The sequence below is a fragment of the Rattus rattus genome, chromosome 14 (genome assembly GCF_011064425.1).
Source record: "Rattus rattus isolate New Zealand chromosome 14, Rrattus_CSIRO_v1, whole genome shotgun sequence".
Lineage (NCBI taxonomy): Eukaryota > Metazoa > Chordata > Mammalia > Rodentia > Muridae > Rattus > Rattus rattus.
The window spans coordinates 13,763,449-13,789,634 of NC_046167.1; positions in this window are offsets into that span (position 1 = coordinate 13,763,449).

The window sequence follows — 26,186 nt, forward strand, 5'->3', positions numbered from 1 at the left end:
GTTGGACCACCTTAAAAGGACGGACTGACAGATGATGACATATCATGGTCAGAAACATACCATGACATGGACTGCATAGATATACTCTCTATTTAAGCAGTAATTTTTCCTCCAGGACTCTGAAGGAAATTCGGGTTGCCTGGACATTTTCCCTTTCTGCTTTCTAATTAAGCCATTTGAATAATATCCCTTTTCAGTTTCTACTTTTGATTCTGCTCTTTGATTAGCTTATTGAGGCTGTGGCTGTGCATGATTTAAATACATAGATTTGAGCCACCATTTGGTCACTGCAGTGTACATGTGGTCATCCTTCCCTTAAGATCATCAGCTTCAATTGCTCTTCAAATAGGGTTGAGGTGCCTGGAGACTACTGTCATCCAGGCTAGAACTGGCAGGTAGTTAAAGACAGGTGCATTATGGAATCTGTGGATAAAATTATATTTACTGCTTATGATGCTAAAGTCAACTTTATAACCCCTGTTGCCTGCATTTTATCAAATGTAATAACTATACATTTTAGGAGTCTATTTTTTTTAGTGTGGAAAAAAGTAAGCTTTCTGTTCTCCTAGTGATACTTTCAATACTGGAGAGAAGTGTTTACAGTGAGACTTCTCAAAAGTCTGTTGCTTTATCATTCTAGCTAGTTTTTAGTTCATCAAGTGAAATGTCCAGAACACATTCCTTCCTAATGAATGCTTGGATCTAGCATAATTGATCACCCTGTGTTTTCAGTGCCCTGATAGGAAGGTGGTAATGGTTGTGATCTCCCAAGATCAAGGTGACTCTGTCACTTTACTCTGGATCTTCTGACCTCCCACCAGAGCTTACTGAAGGCTCTCTAGTTGATGGGTCTAGATACTTATGACCTGAAGACGTCTAGTCCCACACAAAAATTAAGTGCTTCACTAGGCAACAGTCCTATCTGGCTTTTATTGGAAGAAATAGTCCCTGTGATGACTGTATGTGCAGTCCCAAATACATTCATTCATGAAAATATTTCCTCATAAAACCAATGCAAGTTTGTTAGGAGTTCTGAAGTTATGTTCTCATCTTTAGTTAGAATGGAACAGGAACAGGTGGGACTGTTGGGTGAAGTGTCTGACAGATCACATACTACCTACCAATTTTATGGCAAGAAAAAAGTCCTCACAGCTATGTGGTGGTGCTTTCAAAGTAAAAAGGCAAGTCAGGGAATGAATTAGCCATTTCTTGACAACACTGTCATGCTTGTGCAGGCTAGAAGTTAGACTACCAGAAGACATCCGGCCTGGATCAGGTCCAGGTACATATCTTGGTTCACTAGCAATCAACACCATATTCACTTGGGCTGAAGTAGTGGGCAAAAAGAAATAGGAAAGAACTGAACTCCCAAATAGGAAGTTTAATTGGTGCAAGCAAAGTAATGGGAGGGCCTGTAAGAATATTCTGTGATTCCAAGGTGGAGTCTTCTTGAGCTACTGAACCCATAAGTACCTTTTAGATGCTCCAGTATAATGTGCTTAGCAATTAAATTGTCTCTGTAACTTGTTTTTGACTGAGCCTGAGTAACTCGTAGTAGAGAATTTCATGTCCCTCCACTGGATTTGTTTTGTGCTTAGTGAGGATGACTTAGTGAGGATGACTTAGTGAGGATGACTTAGTGAGGATGACTTAGTGAGGATGACTTAGTGAGGATGACTTAGTGAGGTACTTAGACTTAGTGAGGATGACTTAGTGAGGATGACTTAGTGAGGTAGACTTAGTGAGGATGACTTAGTGAGGATGACTTAGTGAGGATGACTTAGTGAGGATGAGGATGATTTAGTGAGGTTGACTTTGTGAGGGACGAAACTTAGTGAGGATGACATTGAGGGATGGTTGAGTGAGGGATGACAGGTGGGGATGACAGTGAGGGATGACTTGAGTGGTAGACTTAGTGAAGGGATGACAGGTGGGGATGACTTAGTGGGGTAGACTTGGTGGTAGACTGAGTGGGGATGACTTAGTGAGGGATGACTTAGTGAGAATGACTTAGTGGGGTGGACTTAGTGAGGGACATTGGGTAAACACTAGTGGTTGTTTCCTGCCACTTATCATTGTACTGGCTCAGGGGCAAGTAAAGGCCCTGCCTTTTGCTCAGTGGTGGGGATTTCCAAGCAAGTCATTGCGGATTATTACAGGATCTTGGGACATGATTCAACTGGGAAGCTGCCAGATGGGGAGGGAATATTGGATGATATTTAGGGCTCCAGCTTCTTCTAGCGGACCTGAAGCCTTCTGGCATGGTTGACATCAACCATATTCTCACTTGAATGAATGGTTACCTGGGCTAAAGAGAGTGTCAGGGCAGGAGGCTGGAAGGGGTGGGTGGTTGGGTGGAGGAACACCCACCTCATAGAAGGGGAGGGATAAGGGACGAGGGGTTTTGTCTTGAGGAAACCAGGAAAGGATAACATATGAAATGAATTTAAAAAATCAATAAAAGTTGATCCCCTGAGTGAATCTCATCCTTGTGTGTGGAGTAGACAGTAAAACGCACAGGCAGCGAAAACAGAAGGGGAAACACATTCATGGGACTGGACAATGATGTTGCTGATGGCTCAAAAGTACGAACAATAAAAGCAATAATAGACAAAAAAGAACTGCAAATAGGCTACACGGACATCAAAGACAACAAGTGACAAGTTAGGAAGTGACACGAGGACCAGGAGAGAAATGTTATACACACATAAGTATAACAGGTTAGTAGAGATATGTAAAAAATTCCATAGCAACAAACCAAATATCTTGTTTAAAGTAAGCAAAATTTTCAAGAAGATTTTTTCCAAATACTTAACATAAATAAATTCTGAGCAGATACATGAAAAAAAATCACACCATTACCTAATCATCGAAATGCAATTGAAGTCAGGATGACAAGTGGTCCTTACTCTTTAGGATGTCTATTATGTTAACTCATGTCAACAACACGTGAAGCAAAGAGAGAGACTCTTACATGATACTTTGGTGGCAGTATGATCAAATGCCCAGGCATCAAAGGGAAAACAAGTATATGGAGACTTCTCAGAGCATAATAATAGAGCTATCAGCAATCCTACCACTGTCTTATACTACAAAGGAAGGAAATGACTTGTGGAAATACATTTGTGCTCCCCAATGCTCACCGCGCAAATCCTCCACCCGCAATAGTTAAGATCCAGGACTCATCCTAGGGAAAGGTGGAGCAGTCTGCAGTACAATGTAAAATTTGTTAGCCTTAAAAAACTCTTATCTATGACAACATGAGTGAACCTGAAATAAGGACTTAAGAAAGTGAATCGGAGTCTGGACCAAACACTCCAGATAAGCTTTCACTCTATGCAGTAGCTGACCCTATAATCCTACACTGATCAGGCTAGGATTTTGATTAAGGCCAGAGCTATACTACTTAAGACCTGTCTCAAAAATAAAATTAAATCTTCTTGGGCTGATAAGGATGCCTCAGTGGGTAGGTGTTTGCCACCAACCCCGACAATCTGAGTTCTATTCAACAACCACACACATATCAGAGGTGAGAACTTGACTTCTGTAAGTGCCCTCTGATCACGACCCTCTGTTCACGATGCAAACAGATATAAAGTCCAAATGTAACTTCAAAAGGCCTTCTTAAGCTCATTCACGGACTCTAAAGATGGAGAGCCAAAGAAGCAGTCAGCAGTGGTGAGCAGCACTTGCAGGAAATGAGTAGAGCAAAATTGGAAGAAGTGGGTCCAAGGTGCCGAGGCAAAATATGGGTCTCACCCGAAAAGGATAAGACAGTTATTTCTAGATCAAGTATAAAGACATGAGCAACAAATATAGATTTCCAGGTTCTCTACATTCCTATGTCCAATGAGAGTATGTATTTAATGAACTGTTTATAGCAACAGAACAAATATAAATCAAGACACTTTTCAAACCCATAGGTAATTATATTAGGTAGACAGATTATGTAGCAAGATGGAGGATATTTTATATTGTCTTTTGATACTCTCTGACAACATTCTTATTATTTTTGTTCAGTAAAAACTAGGTTTTGTTAGCTCATACATTCAAAAGTGTTCATCATTTAGTAACTAATCGGTTTCACCCAGAGATAGGCAAGGAATGACTATTTGAGGAGCTAAAGTCAACTTAAAAATTGAGTCCATAGCCCAGCAATATTCCACCTTCTCAATACGCATTGCTAAAGTTATGATCCATCAATCAGATTTATATACCTTGTTTCTTTCCTGAAATTTTCATTCATGATGTATTTCTAAGGCATCATTGGGAGGACAGCGGGGGGGGGGCAACATTTAGGATGTAAATAAATAAAATAATTGACCAAAAAAGAGATAGAAGGCAGAAAGAAACTAGGACTATATGGATTTAGTGCCCGGTAGGAGCAGTTTCTCTCCTCTAAGGGAATTGAAGGTCTGCTGGGGAACAAGCTGGCTGAGAGCCTTCATCGAGAGACAATTGAGCCTTGGGAATGAAGAGATTGCTGCAGTCATAGGGAATGTCCTGTGTTTCTGCAGTATCTCCATCCCCTACATTATTTGCTAATAGAAAGACTATCTTAAGGAGACAATGATCTCAATGAATATTCGCTTTGACACAGCCAATAACAACTGAGCGGGTCTTCCTGTATTCTCCTGAAATCCTGTTTAACAACTTAGGCGTTTTATCAGTTCACTCCCTCACATACACCTCAGTTAAAAGAAATAAATTTAAGTGGTCTAATATGTAACAGGTAAACATAATTAATATCATACTGTATATATTCCATACCATCAGGAACATATAGTATCAATATTGCTATCTCTCCCAATCAGGATTCTTCCTCAGAGCTGAGGGTGTCGCCGTGAAACACAGATTTCATCTTAAAGGGAATCAAGACAGTTTATTTACATAGACCCGCGATTATTAAGGACCACGAATTTTGGGCTATCCCAAATTTCATATCCAAGTGAACACTTTGTAGAACAAAGAATTCATACATCAAGACAGTTTAACACATACTGCTGGGTATCAGAGAAGTATCTACAGGGGGCGAGGAAAGGAGGTTTTCTATAAGGCCTTGGGTGCTCTCTAATGACAGTCCTGGATCTTTGGTTGGTGGAATTGAAGGTCTGTTAACTTAGTCAATTCTAAAAGGTTTTTATGTACCAGCCATGGGATGTTTGTTACAGCACAGAGATAGACAAGCAATGATGGTTTTGGGGACTAAAGCTAGCCCAGGGTAAGGTAATTAACATCTGGATCTGTAATACTCCAACCTCTCTGCATCACTGCAGTTCTAATAGAATCCAACCAGTCTTTGTAGGTGCAGCTTCTTCATGAAATTCCCATTCAATAGAATCTGTCTCTTTCTTCAGACCCCTTGGTATGCTTCAATGTAAAAGATCTCTGAGGACCATTCATCAGCAGCTGTGGACTTGCCTCTCTGATTTATATCAGTAGTGTAGATCAACTATCTTTAAAATATAACATTGGTCAGGGTATAGTAATATAAATAGTATATATATTTTCTACTAGAGCACTTTTAGAAAATTGGTCTGGATCTTGTAACTTGGCATATTGAAAGCAATCAAAATGAAAGTATATTTCCCTCGGGGAATAAGAAGGTGAGGTTTAGTTTTCTATGGGTAGACGTTACCACCTGATTCATGACGACTTTTTGGAGTCTGATTAGTTGCCGGATTCAAAAGCATGATCAAACCTGGCTTAAGATTCAGCCTATTCCTTCCTCCTTGGTATTTTGGATACAGCAAAAATCAACTCAAAAAGGAAAACTTATGTTGGGCTGGGTATTGTGTATTAATTCCCTGTAAAAGTTTGGTTCGAAGTGGTTGACAACTTTATTTCATACCGGTGAAGAATAGGGTATTCACTTTTGCTCCCGTTACGTACCAAATTTACCACATGGATACATTTGCCACTAGGCTTTCAAGAAGCGAACATACACATTATACGGAGAAGAACTATTGATACTATCCTGGTACTTTTACAATCAATAGCTTCTACAATTGTTATAACTTTTGCAGGAAGATTGAGAAATAACATAAAAAGCCCATGAAATATACTTACTAAATTTATAAATATTTCTGCCTCATGCACTGCTCCCCTAGCCTGGAGTGGTGCTCTCTTTTTGAGCAATGATCAACTTCTCATTGTACTTGCATTTAAATCTTTTTGTTGCATGCACTCCCTCAACAACCCGATTGTGAATTCAGCTCAATTCATTCAACTTAAAATATTTATTCAGTAGCTGTTGCCTTGGCGAGGGGACCTTATGAGGTGTAGTGATAAACTGAAGACAAGACAGGTCCTAGTTTTTACTAAACATCTTTGTAACCAGATGAGAAACACATTACACAAGTGGGACAGAGTCAGTGCATTATAGAAGAGGCTCACCGGTGCCAGATGGCTTGAGACAGGGGAGGAGAGGAGCTGGGAACAAGTGTCAGGGTTACACTCCCTAGAGAATTGCAACTGTAACAAGCAGAGGAGGGATATAGATCGCCAGGCAGAGTTACAGCTATCAAAGGAAAGTTTTTGTCTCCAAGCAGAAAGGATTAACTTCTAACCCAAGGGTAGGGACAGGAGTTAGCATTTCAACACCGTGGTGAAGGGAGGGTAGCGAGATCTACAAGTAGCTAACAGCATAGACAGAGAAGTGAGTGGTAATCAAGTCCAGGCAGGTACTACAGGGCGCAGACGGTTTGAACCTCTGCTTTGTGCAAATGTCTACTTGTCTGGGCGCCCCTTTCTTCTGGAACCACCCGGTTCCCTATTCTAGTACCTTACCATTCCTAGTACAAGCCTGTGAGCTGGAACATACGAACCTGAACATCTTGAGTGGGTATCTGACTCAGTTAGCTTTTCTGGCACCACTAATAGAGGCAGCAAAGGTTAAGAGTGGAAGTCAATCATGTGATTAAGGTTATATGTATTTTATTAAAGAGCTTGGAATCAGACATAAGGTCAATGGAAATTGTGCCTAAGGTTGTATGAGTCACTGCCTTAGTTCCTTTCCTGGGGCTGTGCTAAAATGTCCTGATGAACAGCACGAGAGAAAAGTATTTATTTTAGCTCACAGTTCTGCGGTCCCTTTGGGGATTAACGATGTACAGAAGCTTGGGCTACTGTTCAGATACATTCAAATCATAAGAATCACAAGAAGTTCGTGCTTCTCGGCTCCCTCCTTCTGATTTTGCAAGTTGTATCCCTGCCCAAGGCATTCCCACCCCAGCCTTCAGTCTCAATTATCTAGGAGTAAACAAAACCCCATATACACGTGCCCAGTGGCCCAAGGTTCTGGGTCGGTCATGGTGACAATGAACCTAACTATCACAGCTACTTGCAGGCAGTATTCATACTTGGAAGAGAGAGATTTTTTTTTTTTTTGCCAGGAACTGACTAGACACGAGGTTAACGTCTATAACTGTCGTTAGTAAAATGATCAGCAGCTCGACAGTGGGAATTGAACAACTTTCCCTTCTTCTTTGATAGAATGTAGAGTTGTGTAGAATAAGAAGGCGTGTTAAAATCTCAAATTTGTACAGAGCTCCCAGGATCATCCTAGTCCTGCAACCACCAGAGACACTGCTATGGAGGAAGGAGGAGAGAGAGACTGTCTGCAGTGGGTAGAAAAACGATTCCATTGTTGTTGTTGAGTCTTGAGCTTCTTCATTGTTCTCATGAGATATCTAGAACCCACTGCACAGCAAATGGAGTAGATCTCGAACACAAGGAGAAGAACTGCAATGTGTTCCTTCTCTGTCAGAGTCTGCTTTTAACCACCCTCTTCAGTTATCAGTAGACACTTTGATGATAGCGGTAATTCTGGTGCTCCACCACTTGGCGCCTCTTTTATCCGGATGTATGTATTTTTCTCAGCCTATGACATCGTGGTGTCCATGGGTCTAAAATAATTTAAGGCCCATGGAATGAATTCACCCTCTCTATTGATGTGGTATTTCCTTTGATGTGGCCCTTTGTTTGCAGCAGGGTAATCGTCTAGCCTTTCCTGCCAGTATCCATGAAGCTCGAAATGATCTGAGACTGCACACAGGGTCACTGTGCCACAGTCAGCTATGCGCCATGATGAAAACAGCTGTCTCCAGACTGAGGAGAGAAACGACTGGACATCATTATTAATATCAATAATCTTATTGCCCCAGACAATTTCAAGGTGTTTTCTAAACAGTTCTTTTCCAGAAAACATAGTAGGCTTCTCTTTTCCCCAGTGACCTACACAGTTCAAATGTAAAACTTGCAGCAAGAAAACAAAGCATTGGTTGTCTGCGATTAACGTGCTCTGACTCCATTTGTCTCGAATGTTCCTCCTACCGGCATCTTAGGGCTTTGACTGTTTGATGCTTAACAACCGAACTCTCACACAGATATCTCCCATGTCCATGTTAAGCATACGATGTCTGGGTGGCTCTGTCATCTATTCTTGGCCCTCAGAGCGTAAAGGATCGTCCTTGTAAGAAAACGAAAAGTCTCATCATTTAAACACACTGGTGTGGGCATTGCGATGAGCCGTAGTTTACGCTCTGAGCTTCCATGGACGAACAGTGAGGTGAAAAGCTACGGAAAGATGCAGGTTCAATGCATTAGCCAGGTCACATTCAACTCTGGCATTTTAATGATGGCATTAATATATTATATACAATAAAACTAATATTATAATCTGTTGGATAATCTGATTGCTATCCCTCAATAGATGATGAAGAAATAGAAGAGCAGACCTCCCAGGTTGATAAGCTTTGAATGTGGCCATGTAGTTTTGAATGATAACTTGACCCGCACAAACTCAAATATTTGAAATCTTGGTGGAACTTTTTTGGGAAGGGTTAAAGGTGTGGCCTTGTTGAGTGTAGAGGCATGTATTTTAGAGGTTTGACGTTTCAAAGAGAACACACACATTTGAAGCGTGTCTCTTTTACTTCCTGGTTGCATCTCAGAATGTGAGCTGCAGCAAATAAGCAAGTGCTGGGCCTGTCTTGCTCTCTCCCCGTGACAGACCTTGGACTCTCAACCTAAAAACTCTGAGCTCAAACTAAATAGTTTATATTTGTAAGATGCCTTCACGACAATAGAAAACAATAAAGGTAGGCCCTAAATGTTCTTTTTGTGTTGGAAATTGAACTTGGGTCTGTGAGGTTGAAGTAAATTTGGAGAGAGGACACTTTGGGAGGGCAATTAGGGTTTGAAGAGTTGAAAATAAAGGTAGCTCCTTTTTATATAAAAGAGGAAACAAAATCTAAGCTAAAATCTGTTAGCCTCCTGTCTCACCATGTGATGCCCTCCTTTTATTGAGGGGATGGCAGAAACCCTCCCAAGGTATGAGCCTGGGATTTTAAAGTTTCAGTCCCCTGGATCAGTCTTCAGTGCTGTCCATAGCATCGGACCCAGCAATCTACAATGAACTACGACAGCATTCAAAGGTCATATGACCCAGATAGAAGCCGTGAAGGAAAGTTCAAGGGGGATGGAAGAGAGCAGCATTTGCAGGTTAAAATTGATTCTAAAAGGACTTCTCTATCACACTCTTTTTTAAAAAGTTTATTTATTTTTATTGGATATTTTATGTATTTACATTTCAATGGTTATTCCTTTCCCCTTCTCCCATCTCCCTTTCCCCTGCTTCTATGAAGATGCTCCCACTGTCACGTACCCACTCCCACCTCAACACCCTGGCATTCTACACTGGGGAAAGGGACCTGCACAGGACCAAGGGCCTCTCTTCCCATTGATGTTCCACAAGGCCATCCTCTGCTACATATGTGGCTGGAGCCATGGGTCTCTCCATGTACACTCATTGGCTGGTGAGTACTCATGGTTTAGTCCCCTGGGATGTCTGGAATGGTTGGTTCAACTTTGTTGTTCTTCCTAAGGAGACTCCTTCAGATTTCCATGTAAACTCCTCAGCCTTTCAGTTTTCTTTAACTCTCTTTACTGGGGTCTCCATGCTTAGTCCATGGTTAGTTGTAGCGTCTCATATGTATTGGTAAGGCCCCGCTCATATTGTAATTCTACTTTTCTTTTTCTTTTTTTTTTTTTGCTGTTTGCAGACCTTGTTCTTTATCTTCATATTTTTTTTCATTCTCTCAAAATAATTATTCAATTTTATTCTATAGCCTGTGTTCTTTAAATGCTTGCTGCATACAGCCCATGTTTTACGGTCTAGAGGTAGTGTCTACTGTCTTTTCTCCTTACAGGATTTATAATCTAGAGTGTACACACACATAAGTATCTATGTATTAAAGTGGAATGGAAATGTCTAAGAGTCTGTCTAGCATGGTGTAAACTCCCAAGCAGAAGGTATCATGCCTACAGGAGAGGCCAGAATGTGTTTCAATGGAGAAGTGGTGTTTTTCATCTGGGCAGTGGCCGATGGCCAGAACTGAGTAGTAAACCACATAGAGAAATGCTTGACCAAGACTTAGCAATAAGATAAAATCTCAGATTCAAAGAGATCAAGACAAAGTCACCTGAAATTGGAATTGGATGGTTTTATTTTTTTCTTTTCTTTTCTGTTCTTTTCTTTTCTTCTTTCTTTCTTTCTTTCTTTTTTACAGGAATTTAATTTTTCCATCCAAACTATTTGCCCCCGAAATACCGATTCTCTACTAAAACTCCATGCAGTTACTGCATGAAGCTCAGCAAACATTACTTTAACATACTTAAGCTTTGCTAAATAGTAGTTTTGAGAGGTATTTGATTTGTCTTTATGTCGTTATAGTCATATGTTTTATTCTTCATAGTAGCTATGACTTTACCAGTGATCATCTCTGTGCTTTTCTGAAAGAAAGTACAACAAAACATATATAAAATTAAAATTACTTAAAATTAACTTTCTCTGGGCCCGTTTGCTTAGAGTATCAGTTTGTGGAGTGAACTTGGTAGGTAAGTAGACTTAAGACATGTGCAGGAGCTTACTATTCCATAAGTAGACTTAAGACATGTAGGAGTTTACTGCCTCCCTTATGTTCACTAACCATGGAATCTCATTTTCATGAAGTACTAATAAGCCTTTCGCCTCTGCTTATATTAGAATTATGATTTTCTTACTACCTTTGTATATATTTTCATGCCATGAAATGAAGTCCTTTCAATAAAGTATATATGTATATGGTACATGCAGTTGATTCTCATTGCATGTAGTGGTCATGGAGCAGATGTTATAGAATTTCCTCTCCATGGACATTATGATGGGCCTCATTAGCGGCCTACAAGAATGAAGGAAGGGCTCAGGGAGCTGGCCTCTCAGTGTTGAATTATTTTGCTGCTGATAGATCCAGGAGTAAGACAACTAAAGACTCCAAAAGATAGTTTCAAATTAATGATGGCACCTAATGTCGCTATAGTTAAACAAATATCCAGAATCAAAACCAAAATTATGAGTTCAGGGAAGAATGGGCAGAGAGAAGAGGGATTTCTAGGGATAGGAAACAATATATATTATTATATACATGTATGAAATTACAAAGAACTTAAAAATTTTTTATATATAATGTATATATACATGCATATGTGTATATGCATATATAATATGTCTATATGTATTTATGTGAATATGAGCAGCATAGAACATATAGATGTGTAGGATCACCTATAAGTATCTGAGACATGTCAAGATATGTATGCATATTTTTATGACATGTATGTATATACATTTGAGATGAAGGTCTTTCTGTGTTTCTTCCTGTTGTCCTTCTCAGACTTAGAATGGTGGGATTAAGTCTCAGCCCTCACACTCATTATTTTAGCCACTGAGTTTTTGAGGTATTTTATACAGGGACAAGATGCCAATACATCTGCAATTATATTAGAAAGTTTTACCAAATGTTTTATTATATTTTAAAATTAATAATATTTTTTAACCAAGATAATGAAACATGAACACCTCCCTCCATGCCACAGTGCCTAAAGTTCCCATTGTATTTAATGCTATATAACCAATTATAGACATCATGGTTTATAATGCCAATGTCCATTTAGATTGAACCACACATCTACCATGTATTTTGCTCTTTATTGCTTCTCCAATCTCATATTTCTCATCTAGAACTGATCTTTCCTGACCAGTAAGTATACTTTAGCAATTTCTTTTAATGATTTCATGTGGGTAAAAACTCAGTCATTATTTGCCTGAAAGATTTTTTTCCTTATTATTTTCTTATGACTGAAAGAAACTTTCATCTACCACAAAGTTTTATGTGGACATTTTCAAAAAATTAGCACTGAAGCTATGTCAATAATGTCTGATTTCCCATGCTTTTTGTGAAATCAGCTAGGATTCTGCCTTTTAATCTTTTACTTTCAACTCATGATCTTTTTCTTTGTTTCTAGTTCTTATCTCCCATGAGGGTTCAATGATTAGTTCTCTTTGCTATATAAGAGATAATCATAGGACAGAAATCCTTTAATATTTCAGAGTCTACACAGCCACAAGGAGAGGGCAAAGGTCATGGAGGTTGGCATGCTTATAACTCTGTCTACAACAGGAAATCAATTGAAAAAAGTAGATACTTTTAAAATGATGTATAAACGTTCCCATATAAGAGGCTAAAAATGAAGAAAAATGAAGGAGATATCTATATCAATAAAAGCAATAAAGGATAGAAAATTAAGCAGGTGCAAAAGATACTAGGCACAGAGATGTCATTAAGTCTGAAGAGGTTCAGTGCTATTAGAACTCACGCCGGGCTGGAAATAAGAACAAAACTTAACGTCTCACTTCAGACTTCTCGTCAGAGACCTTCAAGAACACATGGGAAAGCTGAATTAGGAGGTGGAGATGAGCTATTTCCATAAGAAATCTCTGTAGACAAAAGCCTTCTTAGATAAGAAATGATTGGTTTGAACTACAAAATATCCAACTTATCAGATAAATGCAATTTCAAAATGTAGGTATTTATTCTAATCTGTAGACCCAAAATATATAAGACAAAATTGGAAGAGACTACAAGAAGAAAAAATCAGAAATTCATGGTCATAACTTACATTTCAGTATGACTGTCTGTCAACAATTAATAAAAAACTGAGAAAAATTTGGATATTACTAGTAAATTGATCTGCTGTGTTATACAGGTTTTGTGCCCCAGAGCTGCAGAATACATTTCTTTCAAGTACATATAAAAGACACATTAAATTTGGATTGTGCCTTGGGTTGTAAACAAGTTCACCAAATTTTAGGAAATTAAATAAGGAAGAACCCTTTTTCCCCCTCTATTGCAGTTAAGTAGAGATCTAAAGGATAATGAACAAACCTCCCTCATGCTGGATGGTAGAGAAAAATGTGTGTGTGTGTGTGTGTGTGATGTTAGAATAAGTCATGACTCCCAGAAATCTAAGCCTCACAGGAAATCCAAAAGATATTTTGAAAATAGCAATGGAAGAATGCATAGGAAAACTTAACACTTTAAAGACAATACTTTAAAATTGAGGGTGTAGGTTAACAATGTTTCTTGTAAGTCTCAAATTCATGAGTAGAGAAGGTATGGCAAAAATAAAACCAAGACTAAAATTAAAAATATCACTGGAAAAGTAGGAAACTGATGAACGATCACAGAAAGCCCGGTAACGCTGCTGGGGTGGGGGGGAGAAAAGAAAAAACAAAATAACAAACAAAAGAGAAAAACCCATATCAATAATCCTCTAGTCCTGCCTATGGGGTTGCAAACAACTTCAGCTTCTTCAGTCCTTCCTCTAACAATCATATAAACCAAGCAGATCACCCATCCAAATCTCCCAGGGAATAAAACACCAAGCAAGAGTACATGGAGGGTTATGGCTCCAGCTGCATGTAGCAGAGGGATGGCCTTATCTGGTATCAATGGGAGGGATACCCTGATCCTGTGGAGTTGATGCTAGTGTGGGGAATGCTAGAATGCTGAGGCAGGGAGTGAGGTGGGTGGGGAGCACACCTTCATGGAAACAGGGGAGGGATGGGATGGGGTTTGCAGAGGGTGTTGGGAAGGGACATAACGAAATGTAAATAAATAAAATAAATCCAATATAAAAAGAGATGTTCAAAAAATATAACTCTAGTATACAAAGGGGCAACATGGAATAAAGAAACACAGGCCTGGAACTAGATATGAATATGGAAAGCATTGCAGCAGGAAAAAGAAAAAGATAATTACGTGCAGGACATGTGAAAATCAGAGAGACTGGTACCTGTTTCTTCCCAAAATAAATGGTTGGGATTTTCAGTGTGGAAGGCTTTGGCTGTATTGACAAGAGTGGTCGGAAGGCAGGTGTTCGGACTCAGAGAGGCGATCAGGAAGAACTGAGAAAAAAACCAATGCTGAGAACAAATTCTAGGGCCCAGGGAAGTGGAGGGATAAATGGCCGGGAGCTGAGGTGTCATATTTGAAGACTGATGGGTACCCTTCTCACGCAGACAAGAACTGGAGACTGAAGGGCAGTTGAGGACTGCTAAGGAGACATGCTTGGCAAGGCGATAGAGATGGAAAAAGAGTGTGGACCAATGTCAGAGTGGCTTCGGCTAGGTGTGTAACAGTTACACACACAGCACCCTTGAGGCCATCAGAATGGACAGGCTACAGTGACATTTGCAGATTGATAATCATCGGGAATTCTCTTCTGGTTGTATGGTCATGGATGAGAAAACTAAATAATACCAAGATTAAAAATATCCCAAATTATCCTGTAATTTAAACATAATTGAAAGTGAACTCCCTACATGGTTTTGGTTAAACTTGACCATCTGGATATTGAATTTGCCAAGCAAAACAAAATACAAGGCCAACGTTGGAGTAAAATGTCATGTGTGTGTGTGGTGTGTGTGTGTGTATGTATTTGTCTGTGTGTCTGTGTGTCTGTGTGTATTAGAGTATGGTCTACCATATACTAGCATTTGTTTTATACCTGGAGCAGACACGGTAATTTATTATTACCTTATAATTAGTAAGATAGAAAAATAACAGATCCTGAAACAGACAAAAGTGAGCAAAGGGATTGAGCATGAGAGAATCATGGTTGTGAAGTTCTGGGGAAGAAAAGATTATTTAATAAGTTATTTGAGACGGTAAGTGGTATCTATACTAAACGTGAGTCATAGGATTAAATTGTACACATACCAAAGACCTACACTTAAACATAATACTTTTGTCACTCCAAAAACAAATTGAGATTTGCTTATTTTTTCCCAAGTCTCCTCATGAGTCTTCTGAAGCCGGAAGTCTCTCAGCTTCAGTGCTCTGGGTCTGTAGGTCTGCCTCATGCCCTAAATAGATACAGAAATAGCATGGGTGATGTTAGTATCTGAGTCTTCCCTCTTCTGTTTACCTTACTCGCCTTGAAAAAATCCGATTAAAAAGAACATATCGTGATTTAGATATTATATATGTGATACGATCACATGCATCTATATCCTAAATGAAGCAGTTTACAACCTGTGCATTGGTAGGTATATGATGGACTATAAAGAGACTTCTGTCAGCCTCTTTAGCAATGGAATGGTTAGAAAAAAGGGGAATTCTTTTGTTAGAAAATTCCTCCATGGAACTTTTCTGTTCCCCTTGCTCAGCCCTTCTCTCTTCCTGTCTTTGGTCCTTTCCTTGCCCTATTCCAAGCCCCAGAAGATGAACAGAGTCTGTCAGTCTTTGAACCCAACAGGAGCTTTCCAGGCGAGCGGCTGGAGCAGAGACACGGGGACCTTTGTGATTTTTGCCTTTGGACCCTGCAGCATTTGTCAAAATTTTTTTCTGAATAGAGCTCCAAACACTTTGCTTTGAATTTTATGAGCTCCTTAGATCTCGCCACAGAAATCCTTCCCAAAGTACTTCCAGCTAGATAATGATGTCTGAAGACTCCCACCCGCTCCAAGGCCACCCATTCTTCACCTGGACGTGTTGGATTGCGGCTGGTTCTTGATCTTTATTTCTGAAACCGAATTTCAGGCTACGAGATACCGAGGGCATTTAATTAGCAATCGCCACGTGCACGCTTTCCAAAGACGCCACTTCTTTCTTCTACATAATCCCACCCCAAAGTGTGCTCATTTAAGAGCAAGGGGGACAAATTTAAGGGAACATAAAGGACAAGATCTCGTTTCCTTCTGTCATTTATCTTTAGCCAGGGCTCTGGAAGCTTGTTAGCCGACTTCTCTTTTCTGTCCTCTTTTGTTGCTCCCAAACCTGCTGAATATTTCTGTTAAGCCACCATATGTCTGTTTCTATGGATAGTACCTCATTTGTATGAGCTGCCTGGAAAGGCCTCGAGACTCTCGCTAGAATCAAGAGTTAGACTGATCAAAATCAGGAGAGCTGGCAGTGTGAAGAATTGTCAATTTTAATGGTAAAATTAGTAGGTTATGTCACCAAACTGCAGACAAGGACTTGGGATGAGGTCATGTAGGTGTTTTGTTCTTCGTGTGTGTGTGTGTGTGCGTGTGTGTGTGTGTGTGTGTGTGCACACGCATGTGCATGTGCGTGTTGCACACGTGCTTTCCTCAATAAACTAGTATTTAACCCACAGGTGGATGTTTAGAGAAAAGCAGAAAATTAGAAGGCAAATGTTGAAATGGAAGTGTTTGAAATAGGCAGTGAGGGCTTGCCTATTGGTTTTAATATAGAGGCAAAGCATGGTCTTATCCTTGGGAGGTGACAAGAGGTCATAACTAACCTGTATTGACATAGCCTATCCTCTCCCTGATATAAAATTTCTACAAGCAGACTTATATGAATATAATCTAAATAATACTTAAATATCTATCCATCACTTTCCCTCTGCCATGAGTTCCCCAAAATGTACTGAAATTTGAGTGAAGGGAAAAGGTGTCTACAATCTGGACTTGTGAAGTTGTAAAATGCGACCCCTGGTCCAGCAGGGAGGTCCTTTATAGCAGGTGAAGGAGAATGGACCTTGGGTAGCAGCGAAGCTGAGCCTGATCCTACCAGCTCTTTCTACACAACAACTTTTAGGAAGCATTTACAGCTGAGAAAACTCTCAGTGAAACTGTTCTGCAGTTCAACTAGCTGCTAATTAAACAGCCCACATTGACCCCAAAATTACATATGGAATGAACTGGCTGCCATTGGATGCCAGAGGGAAGCAAACGCTAACATAAAATATAACTCTAGTAATATCGTGCAAATTGAATTTCTACACAGACCCAATATTTCACTCAGAGCATCTAATAATTTTGCATTTGAACTGGTTAACATGCCTGATGTCTGGAATAAAGCAACGGAGAGGTTAATATTAAGTTGTGTGCAAATTATACAGATACTAAAAGTAAGGAGCACAGGGGTTGGCATACGAATGTGGGCCTCGAGGGACGATGCCATCCTGATAATATTAAGGCATTCATTTTCCACCAGAGCTTTTGTATACCGTCCACGGGTTATGAGAACGGGAATATTATCTCTGAGTCACTCCTCTGGCTTTTTGTTAATTCACATAATGTGGATCAGATGTTGCAGGATCATCATTACGGGATAAATCCTGTACTTAAGAAGATGGCTTCCTCCAGGGTTTCGGAGATATCTGGTTTTATTTCTTTTATTGGAAAGCATCAGTACATACTATATACATACTGTATTTTCCAGATATATTTTCTAGGCACATTTAAATGGAACGAATATTATCAGGTTGTATACTCTAAGAAAAGATTTAGGATGTAGCATCTTTTGCGGTTGATAGGAACTCATTATGTAGCTGAGACCAGTGTGGACCATGGGACCTGCAGCTCTTGCCTCCTGGGTACTGGGAATGCAGGCCTGTGCTGCAGTATCCAGGTAGAAATCGAATCCTCACGTTAGTGATTGCATTGGTTTGGTAAGAAAGGAAGAGGCACACACATTTAAATGACATCCCCAAGAAAGGACCCTAGAGAGAAAATTAAGGCCTCTGAGTCGGGTACAGCTCACGTGGCTAATTGTGATAGAAATAAACAAACAGAAAATGCCTTTGTGCTGACCTGGCAGTGACTCACTCACTGTTCATGAACAAATGTCACCACTGGTCTATGAAGGGACAAAATACAACATTTTATTTTCCCTGCAACCTGAGATTACGGAGAATATTGAGGTGGACGCCTGTAAAATTTCTGGAGGGTGAAAAATTAACCAGGTTGATGGTGACAGCAACATCCTCAGACTGACGCAGGGAGGGTTTAATACAGTACCTCTGTCCTTGCCATGAATTCTAGATATTAGCAATGGAGACCGAAGAGACTGCCAGAATTAAAGCTTATGACTTTAATCCTTTTGGATCTGGGTTACCTCACTCAAGATGATATTTTCTAGTTCCATCCATCTGCCTGTAAATTTCATGAAGTCATTGTTTTTAATAGCTGTTTTAAGTCCATTCTTCTACTGAGGGGCATCTGGGTTGTTTCCAGCTTTTGGTTGTTGTAAATAATGCTGCTAGGAACATAGCAAAGGATTGCCTTGTATGGCATCAATGGGAGGGGAGGACCTTTGTCTTGATGCTCCATGTAGGGGATGCTAGAGGGGCGAGGCAGGAGTGGGCAGGTGGGGGAGCATGGCATGCTCTTACAGGCATAGAGGAGGGAGGATGGGATAGGGGTTTGTGGAGGGGAGATAAAGAAAGGGGACAACATTTGAAATGTAAATAAATAAAATGATCAATTAAAATAAAGACTTTGATCTTCTTAAATAAGGTTTGTTCCTTGGGGTATAATATCATAAAGATGTGGCAAAATCTTAATTTTGTTTTCACTTACATTATATCCCATTAATTGTCTGAGCCAAAACATCATTATCATCAACAAGAACAAGAACAACAAAACAACAACAAAAAACCAACACACAACAAAAAACCAAACCATGAGCTATATAGGTATACCCTAAATGCTGCTATAGAGAACAGAAATGCATGATTGTTTGCAGAAATCCACCAGTTACAGAACTACATGAAAGGCCCATCAGCTTACATTAAAAATTACAAGAACTTCTTGATGTCAGTAATGTTTTAAAATTACCATACAACCAAAGAAGTAATGAGATATTAAAATACTGCCACCTAGTTGCATGGCTGTTAAAAATATGTTCTCCCAGTTCACACAACCAATGAGCAAAAGACCTCCCATTGGAGCCTCGAATCTATTTGCTAATCATTCTCTCTCTCTCTCTCTCTCTCTCTCTCTCTCTCTCTCTCTCTCTCTCTCTCTGTGCATGTGTATGTATGTGAACATATTTATCAAAGCTACTTACATTAGTAGAATTATACAAATGATGCCTTTGACAACTGTACTATCCTTAATCAAGTGCAGAGAGGAAAATTTCTGTGCACATAAGATATGGATCCTGATCGTGTACAGGTGGCCTTATAAGCTCTCTTCCGAACCCTAAAACTATGTACATAATTATGCATGGACTGATCTACCACATGCCTCCCCATTACAAAGCCAACACATGCAGATCTATCTATTTTTCCCATGACTGGATTTCAGTGACTTGCCATTCATTCAGGAATCTAGAATTGTCTTCGAGTTATCCTTGTGAATATTAAATATCCCTTCAATAAACATGCCAGCCTTTCTGCTTTCTAATTGCTTCCCAAATACCCTAAGGCAAACCCCTTTCTAAGGAGGTGAAAGCTGAAAATAGAGACATGGACGTGAGCAATTTATCCAGAGGTGACACAGGGGACAGATAAAGCAGGCCAGAAACAGTCTCGGGAAGACCTTTCACATCGTGTTATAGATCTGACATTTGTGGGAGGATGGAGGATTGGGCAGGAAGACCTACGGAAGTCGAGGAAAACCCAAGAGGAACTCAGGATTCAGGATCAGGCACATGAGAGTCCTGAGTTGGCCAGATCTTCACGTTACTGTTGTGGTTTGTCAGTGGCTTGGAGCTATTTGAATAGAATAAGTATAATCTCATATTTGAGTTGCATGTCCAGTTATTTCTTGAGTCAAGCACAACCCTAAGCACTTCAATAGCTGTCAATGTATCTTCTTTCCTTCTGTCCTTGCTGCTAAGGAACTGAGCCATCCTCAAGGCTTTTGCTCAGCTTCCACAAACCCTAAGTTCTCTCCATAAACTCAGATAACTGTACCGTTATCATAACTGATCCTTCAAACTGTACTAAGTTATTCTATCAGATCCATACTCTAAAATCAGAAATGGTAGCGCCTGCCTATAATCCTGCCAGGCAGGAGGTAGAGGCTGGAAGAGCAGAGGTTTAAGACTACTTTCAGCTCCCCTGTGAATTCAAGGGTTAGCTGAGCTAGCTTGTGAACTATGTGAGATCTTGGTCCAAGAAAACAATGGAGACAAATACCCTCTGTAATGACATCACAGTCATCATTATGAAGGAGTAAGTGGAAAAGATCTAGGGAATTCTCCCTTAAAATAGGTCACATGATGGTACCATGACAAGTGAACAAGACAGGTCCTTCTGGATTGCATTTGTGCTTGTTTTGCTCATGTTTGCCAAAACTCTGCCCCATGACATGGCCCTAACTGCTTTGGGTGGAGTCTCTATGTTGTTGTCTGCCTGTTGCCCACGACGCTATCTTTGTGCTACAGAGAGGCTGAAACTGTATCCTCGTCTCTAAGACTACACTGAGTACATCACTCAGCAAAGTGCTTCATGTATGCACCGTGACCACATTAGATAATACCGGTGAGTGAGGAACCTCACTGAAAATTAATCACAGGGATTAACCCATTCTATGGTCTAAACTTTGGAATTAAAAAGAAATTACCCTATAATCCCCATAGCCAATAACTACAGCATTAACTAAAAAAAAAAATGCAGCACTAACTAAGCAAAGATACAAACATCTTTGCTTATAGTTAAGGTCATCAATACATTTAGGAATTTGAAAATCCTATCCTTAGTCATCAAGACATTTGAGAATATTTGATAATTCATTTATACTTGGTTGTATAACTTTCACTTCATTCAATTTCATTTTTGGTGCTCTATACTTTGCGCATCATACCTAAGAGGAAAAGCACCAGCACCCGATGTTCCAATGTTCCTAGTGATGACAATCGCCATAAAATGGAATGAAAATGCTATTTAAGAAATGTGTTTAAAGGCTCCTGGTCATTACATACACAACCACTTTATAGCTCTTTATTCATGTGAGATATCTTTACACAAATCTATGCTTATATTGTCCTCCATAAGATATAACATCCTTAAATTTAGGCTTTCCCTGAGATTCTGTCTTCCAGTAAAAAGAAATTGGAAGTATTCTTTTTTTTTTATCTTCTGTTGCGATTCTAAAATGATCTTGTTATTGAAAAAATCAGTTTCGCAGGCAGTTATCTGCATAGATACTTCTATTTTTCACTTAAATAATAATCTATACAACATTGCTGTGGTCTGAGGAGAACGTGAGGTAGAAAGGTGTAAGAGGAAGTAAAGAGAGAGGCTGAGACTCGATGCCTATCAGATTCAGAACAAAATCCTTGGAGGGTGGAAGAATGTAATTGGCCGGGTAGGAGAAATAAAATTATGGTAGGGAGTTGGGGGTGTGAAGAAAGACAGCTTTATTGGCGCAAAGCACTTGCTTTCCAAGCTGCAGGACTTCAGTTCGAATGGCCAGAGTGCACAGAAGAGGCTGCCCACCTTCAAATGCACACTCAGAACCCTAGTAATTAGGGTAGTGGGCAGGGACAGGAGAATTTGCTGGACATTCTCGGCACCTTTGGATGTAGATCTGTTTGCCCACTTACATGTACGTGCATATATAGCTCATACAACATTAATTAATCAATCAATTAATTAACTAGGGCTAGTTGTGTCAAGTGTTAGATAACAATTGCTTATTCCTAACCATTCTCTCTACTCACAAAGCCATATCCAGTACATTAGCATGTTTCAAATATCTCCCTTGTGGAGCCCACCTTTCTCAAGGCCTTCTAAGCAAAGCCCAGTCCTGTCCCCATTCATCCTTTCCCCTTCTGCCCAAATCCTTAAACTCTGCCACGTATATTGACTTTGAAGCTCTCCCAAATTAGTTTTGGTTTGCTCCTAAATATCTCTGCCATTTGGTCTCAGTGCAAACATCCTGCCAAAGCTACCCATCCATAAATATTAATGAATGTCTATTAAGTGTCTAGAGGCACTAGGGCATGAAGATTAATAAGATGTATTCCTGCCATCGCAAAGTTTCCAACTCGAGACGAGTGTAGAAGAACGTGCTTTTGAAGGAGGCACTCAGGTAATGGATGCATCTTTAAAAAGCATTTATTACCAAGAGTATATTTCAGATCACATTAAATTGCTCAAAGAACAGTCATCACACATTTAAGCCCTTGCAGAGGAAAAAATCAGACTCCTACAGGCGTGGCTAAAGTTTAACTGTTAGACTTAGTTTCAAAGTCAATAATGTGCCCCTCTTGGCATAACAATTCCAAAGAGTCAGAGATGATATTTGTACAAAGAGAATGCATTAAACATCTGCCTTACGTAAACAAATAAGAAAAGGCATGGTAAACAATAGTCCCCCACCGTGTATACCTTAGAAATTGATTTTTATTTTGTTGTTTGATTACACTATAGCAATTTGGTTTCCAACCAACCTTGGTTCAATGGGATTTTTACCTGAAATGGATTTCAAGCTAATGGCTTATTATACCAAGTCTCATCTAGCCTGTTTTTTTTTCTAACATGTAATACAATAAGACAGGATTATTTTTCACGAGAGTGAAGTAATATGCTTATGTTCTGTAATACTCTCTGAGATTACATGAATGTACATGCACGTGTTTTAAGGACTAATTTATTTTTTATATATAAAAAATGGTGCAATCTCAATGCCAGGAGCTGAACACAGCTGAAATTACAACATGGAGAACGAGAACACGAGTTCACATAGAAGTGGTGAGCTGCTTTAATACAGTACAGGGTTGCCTAGGTCTACTCCTGGAGAACAGAACCAGGACTGTCCCTCGTGCTATAGACACAGCGATTGGCTGGGGGAGGCGGGCAGGAGCTGAGATAGCACATGCTAACCCAGGATGAAGCGTAGCCTGTTCTCTCATCATTGACTCTGAAGGGTAACCCCACAGTTGGACATTTTGGCACCACAGGGGTGTGTATGGCTGTTTGAAATGAGGTTATTTGACCAGTTTCTATGAATGAAAGTTTGGAGTACTTCAAAAGTAGTCTGCCACAATCAGGACTAGGTATCTGAAAATAATAGCATAGACCAGGGTTCTAGACACACTAAACAAACAGATAAGACAATATCCCTTTCCCCACCATGACCACAAACTTGTATCCAATTTCTGATTTCTTTAACCAAAGATTAATTCTTTTGAGATTATCAGAGTCCCTAAGTGATGGTTCTCACTTGCCCTAACGACCCTTTATTACAGTTCTTCATGTTATGGTGAACTCCAACCATAAAATTACTTCATTGCTACTTCATAACAATAATTTTGCTACTGAAATGAATCATAATATAAATATCTGATACACAGGATATCTGATTTGCGACCCCCATGAAAGAGTTATTCAACGCCCAAACGGGTCATGACCCACAGGAGGAAAACTGCTGCTCTAAAGGAGTACCTTGTTATCATGTCAGATAATAAGGAGACTTCTCTTATCTTTTGACTATTATCATCAAGATTTATATTAAATTTGGCCTGGAGGACTCTGCTAAAATAGACATGGGCCAACATGGTTCTGCTCTGTGAGCATCCTGGTTAAGGTCTTCCACTTCTTGGGTTAGATGCAAAGAGTTGGGAGAGCCAAAAGTCAGGAGACAGAAGCATTGCTTACAGATCTCCAGGAGGGTAGGGGAGTCACCTGGATTTTGTTTCAAAGCAGCTATAGCTGAGAGGACACCAGAGAGACAGAAAGGGTAAGGTCATGGCCTTACGAAGCTATCCAGGCTCTCTTGCTTACACTTTCCCACAGGACGCTTGATTGGCCGGTTTAAAGTAAGTACCTGTGTTGAAGACTTGTTCACACTTTCTGGTGTTTGCTGTTAAGTTTCTTATTGCCAGCAGCTGCGGGACATTGTTGTACTTTGTTTCAGGGAAAGGAGAAACAAGTGGATTCTCTGGGAAAAGCCACATGGGAGGGAAAACTTAGCAGGCCCAAGATGTCCAGATATGACTGGGTTTCAAACAGTTTAAGTCAGGTCTAAGATGGATCCTGTGACAGAAACTGGAGGACTCTTCTCTGGGACATTATCCTTATTTGGGGATGAGCCAATCACCAATAATATTGATTTGTCAACTAGGCTCAAAGGTCTTCTTCCACCCAGAATTATTAGTGCTTGAAACTAATAAACAAACCAAAGCAAAACGGTGATGGCATTCCAGAGCAGTCAAATAGAGGGCTATGAGTCATGATTCAGATGTGACCAAATATATTGTGTTATAAATCAATGTTTTTCTTTGAAAATAAGTGATGATTATAAAAAGGGAAGAATAGGTCCTTGAAACAGAGAGGAGGACTGTGGACATCGCCAGTGGTCAGGCGGCACCGGATGGCCAGCTCGCTTTCAAAGATCACAAGTAGTTTAATTTTTAGGTTTTTAGTCGTGTAAGGTATTTGAATACAAAATGCCCCCCCCCCATCCACAAACACCTACAAGTATCTAGTGCATAGCACCGAGGCAGCCACAGTTTAGAGAACAAAATCTCATGGTGGTGATCATAATAGGATACAGGCTGCAGCAGCCACAGAAGGATGAGTTCATCCAGATCTCACAATCATTGAATGGAAATATGAATTCAGAGATGGCTGATGAAGAACCCATGCCTATTCCCCCGTCCTGTGATAGAAAAGCACAAGCAACTCTCAAGAGTCCATTTTTATTTTTTGTTTTTCACCTACTTCAAAATTCTATTTCTTAAGATGTTGAAAGACAGCACATATTTGAGAATGGCATGTTTATATGATTTGTTAACAATAACGAGCTATTGTTTTGAAAAAGAAACGAATTTAATTCTAGTCCTACTTGTTCTTTAATACTCCTAAATATTCCAGAGTCTTGATGATTGAATATCTAATATATCTATAAGGAATCCACTTTATTAATGGATTGATCATAATAAGCATACGTTTCCAAAGAGTGCATGGTGGTTCACACCACAATCTCCCGTTACATGGGAGGATTAGGAATTCAGGAAGAGCATCAGCTATATATGAGAGTTTGAGTCCATGTAGTTATGGTATTACATGAAACCACGTCTGCAAAAGTCAACAAAACAATCAAACCAAACCAAACAAGCAAACAAAAATAAAAACAAAGAAAAAAACCCAACCACACAATATCAATACAAATGTAATTACAAAAGTATCTTATTTTATATAATGATATGCCCAGATTTATGTTTCAGATCTTTTTTGTTTTTTTCTTTTTTAATTTATTTTTAATCCCCCTATCCCTTCCCCATTCCCCTGCCTCTATGTGAGTGTTTCCCCATCCCCTCCCATCTCCCCACCCTGGTATTCACCTACACTGGGGCATTGAGCCTTCACAGGGCCTCAAGAATCCATTATTAAGTTTCAGGATTTTTTGCTAACCATTATTAAAAAATTAAAAACCATCAGCACAGTTAATTAAACTACATTAAATACAACAGGAAAGATACAGAAATTGCTCCTGGTTACTGGACTTCGCTAACCCTTATGTTTTAGATGTTGTTTTTGCCTAATGCACTTTGAGTATTGGAAGTATAGTGTGCTGCTGTTATTTTTGTACATTGTTCCTATTTTCGATCAAGTAATGGCATTTTCATTAGCGTGACATTCGTGATAAATGTATTTATATTATGAATGTCAGCATACACTACAAACATAATTTTTGTTACTGTTGTCTTTACTGTAGGGATCCAGGTTATTGAGTATTTACCCGTAAATGTTCTTCTTCTGTGCACATCTCAAGAAACGGGAAAGTTACTTGGGGAGCTCCTGCAGGTTAAATGTATCCTCACGGGTTCCTAGATTTGAGCACTTGGGCCCCAGCAGGTGTTACTGCTCAGGGATACTGTTGAATCTTGGGGACATGTGGCCTGACTAGCCAAGTGGGTCACCGTTGTGAGCCTTGAAGATCATGTTGACCTATTCTTCTGGGCCCCTGCTCATTGTTTCCTGGGTGGCCCTCAGCTTTGCCATATAAGGATCTAACATTGATGATGCCAGCCAGGTAGAGACTGTGAGCTTTGCAGCCATGTTACTTGGATTAGAATCCCCTTCTTGATTCCTGTCAG